We start from the raw sequence: 6,000 nt of genomic DNA, 5'->3' as shown, positions 1-6,000 counted from the left end.
TCTAAATCCTGCCCTCACAGGCACTATGCATGGGATCAGGAATGACAGCAGATCCTTCCTCTGCTATAAGAATCCTGCTGTCCAAGGTGGGATTTCATCTGTGACGTTTTGGGGTGAATGTTGCTCCTGCTGAATATTGCAGCAAGGTCCACCCTGACCAACACATAAAGTTGTGATGGACACATTCCTCAATGGGCATTAGAAGAATGAGGCTTAGGAACACCAACTTCTTCTCTAGCAGTGCAGACGAAGGAAGGATTTAGCCCTGATTAACTACTGTGGCAATTTTTTTCACACATTTTAAATGGTGCTAACGGTTGGCTTCTAGTTCGTACATACACCCAGTTTTGCAACAGACATTTTCCAAGAGCCTCAGCTCACATGGCAGGTGTGTGCAGAGAAGGCTGCAGGTGCAAATCATTTGCATACTACGTTTTTTATGTATTTTGTGCAAACAATATTTGCTGGCCAGATTCATCAGTGTGCTCTTGCTACTTTGTGCTGCCCTGGTGATGCAAAGCAATTGCAGCTTAACGGGTGACTTAAACAATTTCTTTTCACCAGAGGAGTGCAGTGTAGACAGTACATAGAGATGCTTATGGGCATGCTTGCTCAAAACACTCACAAATGGATTTTGCAAGTGGAAATGCTTCTAGGTGTGAATAGTTTACACAAATGATTAAACACACAAAGCTACTACCAGTACTCCAATGCTGCATCTTTTGATGGCCATGGAAACAGTCGACTACTAGAAAATTTTTTGACTTGTAAATTTTCCAGATAATTTGCCAAATGTCTCACTTTTGACTAAAGATGGGTAAATAAATGGTGTGGGACACACAGACTCCCATATGTGCAGTTTAAGGGATAAGCCCCGGAACAAATTATGTCATCAGGGCTAAGTTTGGAGGCCTATATGGCCATTACAGCCTCTTGTTCCATCTGGTATTTGGATCTTACATTTTGTAGCCAGCCAGGATCAGGAAAAGTTCATGAAAGCAAAACATTTATTATATACTTCATTGTAATAGCTCATAATAAATAACTTACCTTTGCAGCTCTTAGGAGCAGGAAAATATACTGTAATTGCCTACCCCTTTAGTAACCCAAAGTAGCTCAGAAGCACTGATGGGAACTGTGGACGTATAGCAGAAGTGCAGACTTTGGGCACATTGGTGAATTCTGATTCGTTGTAGAACTGAGATGCCACCACTTCTGTGAAACAGCTGTGAGCTGGGAAAGCGTGCTGCATGTTGGTATGCAAACGAGATCCCCAATTGCCCCACTCTGCTTCAGAATGCCCGTGGCTGCAATTTGCATGAGAATTGGATTCCTTGGGAGATGGAGTGGTAAAAGAGCATGGCTAATGGGATGCAGAGTGACTGACAGGTGAACTTATCCCGTTAGCCGTGCTGGCATAACGGCACAACCATTTGGACAGTGCACCTCCTTTGCCACCCCAGCAGACGGCTGTGTGTTGCTCAAGACGTGATTTTGCCCTTTGACTTACCTGGAGAAGCAGGAGCCTTGCAATATTTTCTTGTCACTTGTTAAGGTGAGGTGGAATGGGTAATGGGACAAAGGTCCTCAAACCTGCAAGCTAGGGGTGAAATCTAGTCTGGGCTGGTAGTAGCTGGAAGCTATTAATCTGACAGCTCTTTGATGGCCTATGAACAATGTGCAAGTGGCTTGTGTTCAGTTGCTGTTGGACAAGGAGCCAGTCTGTGAAAGCCACCCTCATAACAAGCAGCCTTGTTGGCCGTTTCAGCAGCAGGGCTAAGAATTGAATGGAGACTGTTCTCTTCTCTTAGGATATGTCTTCATGGGCAGCTTCAGCTGATCTGCCAGCTGTGACCCTTCCTGAACAAGCATGAATTGGCCACAGTGATTCATGCTCTTGTTACATCCGGACTGGCTTACTGTAATGCACTTTATGTGGGGTTGCCTCTGAAGAGCTTTTGGAAATTTCAGTTGGTCCAGAATGTGGCTGCTCATGTTTTAACTCATACTCATTATATGGAGCACATTATGCTGAAGCTGCACTGGCTTTCCGGGAACAACTTAAGTTCCTGGTTATAGCCTATAAATCCCTAAACAGGTTAGGTCCAGGGTATCTGAAGGACCGGTCTTCTCCCATATGAATCTGCCTGGGGATTGAGGTCAGCTGGGGATGCTCTGCTCCATGTTTCTCCACTTGTGGAGATAAGATTAACATCTACACGGAACAGGGCCTTCTCCACTCTTGCTCCCAAGCTCTGGAATTCTCTCCCTGGGAATATTCGCCTGGCGCCAACGTTAGCACAGTTTCGGTGCCAGGCAAAAGCCATCCTTTTTACTTGTACTTTTATTGGTGTTTAAGTCTGTGTGTGCATGTGTCCCTCCTCTCAAGATGCCTTAGCAGATTTTATGTCCCCCTGGGATCTTGTATTTTAGTTTTATTTATATAATATATATATATATATATATATATATATATATATATATATATATATATTTATATTGTGTGTTAGAAATTTTGTAAGCCGCCTCAAATATTTTAAATAGAGAGGTGGGGTAAAAATATTTTAAATAAATAAAATAAATAATTTCCAGCTGGAGGTGTAATTTCCAGCATGGGTGGACATACACACACTAGCTTTGGCCAGACTCATGTGATAAAAATAGCCATGTCGCTCCGACAGCGTGGGTGGCAGCAAGGCTAGCTGGTCCATGTACAATCCTCTCTCAGATGCAGGGTATGTAGGTGGGGCGACCAGCTTGTCTTGCTACCTATGCAGCTACAGCTACACTGCTATTTTTAGCACAAAGCTAGGGCAGGTATGTCTACCCGAGCTAGAAATTACACCTCCAGCTGCATTGTAGCTGTAGTCATAGAAGTGGCTCGGGGAAGGTTTAAGGCCCATTAAGTGCAGTATGGGAATAGTAGCACTGCATGACTAGAAAGCTGAGATTCCTTGGGAGCCACATGCAGCAGCTTTCATGTACACTGAGCAGTTCTCCTCCTTTAAGTGTGAAGCGTGCACAGTTATATCAGCGACAGGTATGCTCAGGGATTCCCTGCCTGACAAGCAGGGAGAGGCAAGCAGCACATTGTAACAGGCTGAATGGAATACACCGAATGAAACTTCATGGGAATAAAAAAGAGCCAAAGGCATCGAAGTACGCAGTGGGGTCTTTTCAGCACAGCTGTTGTTGCTATTGCAGTAGTGGTTAAAGCCCTGATAAAGAATTGGGGTCCCATCAGGGGGGCTGACAGACTTGCTGGGCCCCTGGGCAAGGTGGAGGGGCGGTTCTGTGCTCCCAGAAGGGATGTGTCCTTGAGCAGAAGGGATGGGGCTCAGTCCTCAGTGCCACCCAGGGTCTGCTGGGCCAAGCTCTTTGCAGCACTCACAGCTGCCCGGGGCACATGATTTAAAGGGCTCAGGGCTCCAGCTGAGGAAGCAGTGGGCTCCAGAGCAGCTTCCCCCTTTGCCCACACCCCCGTCAGTGGGCGTGGGTCCCATTGTGCTGGGCCCTGTACAAATAGATAGCAGTTCCTGGCCAAAAGAGCTTAATGTCTTTACATGTGGCATGATAGCAACAAGCGGCTAAAACATCCAGGTGGAATGATCCAAATTAATGGAAGAAGTTAGTGTCAGCAGAGTGGGTGGTGGGTAAGGTACATTTTAAATAAGGATTTGAAAGGGGATGAGGTAACAGCTTTGCAGACATTTTAGGGAACCATATTTGATTCCTTCCTCCTTGAGTGTTACAGTAAAGGAGTCATGTCTGGCTTCTTGGCAGTTATTTGATTGACACAAGAGATGTCTACATTCAGAATGCTGAGGACCTGTCACAGTGCAATCAGCACTTGCACAGACTGCAAATTTACTTTTTTATCTTCCTTTTCATGACCTTTTAAAGCAAAAAAAGATAAGGACAAATTCAAGCATCATGCCTCCTCATTAGATCTGGAGCCCCAGACTTTCAACATTGGAATGCTTCAGCTCCAGGACTAGCTATGTGAGGTAGTAGCGGTAGAAGGCTGTTATCTCAGAAATGGGGAAGAAGAATGCTGGGTCTGCAACTTCTGAAGGTTGTGAGTGAGGCAGGCATTTCGCTTCTGCATGAATTTGGTGCCTGAGAAGAGGAGAGGCTATAAACATTGGCAAGGAACAAGCATGGGGTAGGCAGGGGCTCAGACCCTTGACGGCCCTTCTCGATGTGTTTTACCTGAGCCCTCCTCTGTGATGTCCTAGGAATCCCATCTCTTTGGACAGAATTTCTTTTGTGCTGAATCCTGTGCTGGGTTAAGGAGATAGATTGCCATCTGCTAGGAGATACTCATGACTTTTGAGATAATTAAAGGGAAGTGGACTGAGGCCAAGTCTCCATTAGTCAAATAGGAGAACTGTTGCCAGACCCAGTGACACAGATTTTTCCCTTCCTGTAAGAAGAAAAGCATTTACAAATTTGATCTCTTGGGGCTGGAGACGTCACTCCCAGCCTCTGTGTAACTGACCATTGCTTGCTCTTGCCTACGTGGAGAAATCTGCTTGTGGGCTTAGCTGACCTTCCTTCTGAGTGACTTCTGCTCATGGCACGATTCCAATTTCTCTTTCTGCCCCATCATCCCCTCAGATTGAAAATAAATGCAAGGACCTTGTGCTCCCTTCGGCTTCAAAGTGCTGGTGGGAGGGAAGGGAAGGAAAAAATACTCCCAACAGGAAACGTGGGGCATCCTTGGCCTGCACCTCTTACTCCCTGAGAGACTGTGGAAACCCCTCTTCCTGGGGCAGGCTCCACATTTTAAGGAGGAGGTAGGTAGACCTGGAGGCGTTAGGTCTGGAGAGCAGCCAGCCAGCCTGTGGTTCTAAGCACTCTAGCCAAGGAGACTTTCAGCTGTGTGCTGTTGCTCTCTCAAGCCGTATTTCTTCCACCACACACACCTACTTGAGAGGCAGCATGGACTAGGGAATAGGATGATCCACTCGGATTCTGGAGATCTGGGATTCTCACTGGCACTGTCAGCGACCTGACGGGAGACCATGAACATGTCACCTGACTTCTCCAGGCCTCTGTTTCCTTCCCTCATGCTTCGATTGTCTCTTACTTTGTGTTTATACAGCACCTAGCACAGCCGTGGGCAGCCTAGACTAGTGAGTGGGCTGCATGCGTGGCTCTCCATCTTCGTGGGCCACAAGATTGCTCTTAGAGCTGCCTGTGCATTCTGACAGCAATTTAAAGGGCCTGGGGCTCCCGCCGCCATTGCTGCCGTAGTAACAGCAGCAGTAGCCAGAAGCCCCAGGCCTGGGGGTAACTGCCACCTTTGCCCCTCCCCCATCTGTCGATGGGCCTGGGTGTCTAAATGCCTTTGAGGATCAGGGGCCTAGTTTCTGTTTCAGTTCCCCATCTGTACTGTAGGGATATTCCTTCCTCTTTCATGCCCTGTTTTTGTCCTATCTGCTCAGGTTTGTTTTCTCTTTGTGGGCAGGGAGTATCTTAACCTGCATGTGCACAACGCTACAACAACAGGGCCTTTGCCATAGGTGGGGCTTCAAGGTGCTACTGCAATCCAAGTAAATAGTTCTATCCCTTGTGTGGTTGACGTGAATTCTGGCGGCAAAACCAATGCATGTTCCCTGTCAAGTGTCTCTTATTCTTGCATTTTTAAAAGAGCTCAAGGAATAACGTGCTGACTCTGCACGGCTGCATTAAAATCACGTTTGGCAACCAGAGCGGTTTGCATGTGTGTGAATGTTGCTTTTTTTCCTCCTCAAAAGTCTCTGCATGAAAATGGAGGCTTTTCTTTGCTTCTACAGCCAGAACTAAATTCAACATGTGTATTGATGGGGCGGGGAGGGGCTATTAAAGAAAGATGAGGAGGATTAGAGGGCGTTTTGATGTTTTGTTCACATCAGAGCACTGCACTGGGGGCAGAGAGACTAAATAGAAGTTGCCAGAACTAGAAGGTAGAGCTGGAACAATGAATTGTAGTGCATTTTGGAAGGGCACATACGT

This window comes from Pelodiscus sinensis, chromosome 2 (assembly GCF_052426305.1).
Source record: "Pelodiscus sinensis isolate ZL-2025 chromosome 2, ASM5242630v1, whole genome shotgun sequence".
Taxonomy (NCBI): domain Eukaryota; kingdom Metazoa; phylum Chordata; order Testudines; family Trionychidae; genus Pelodiscus; species Pelodiscus sinensis.
Note: the sequence above shows the minus strand (reverse complement) of the source record.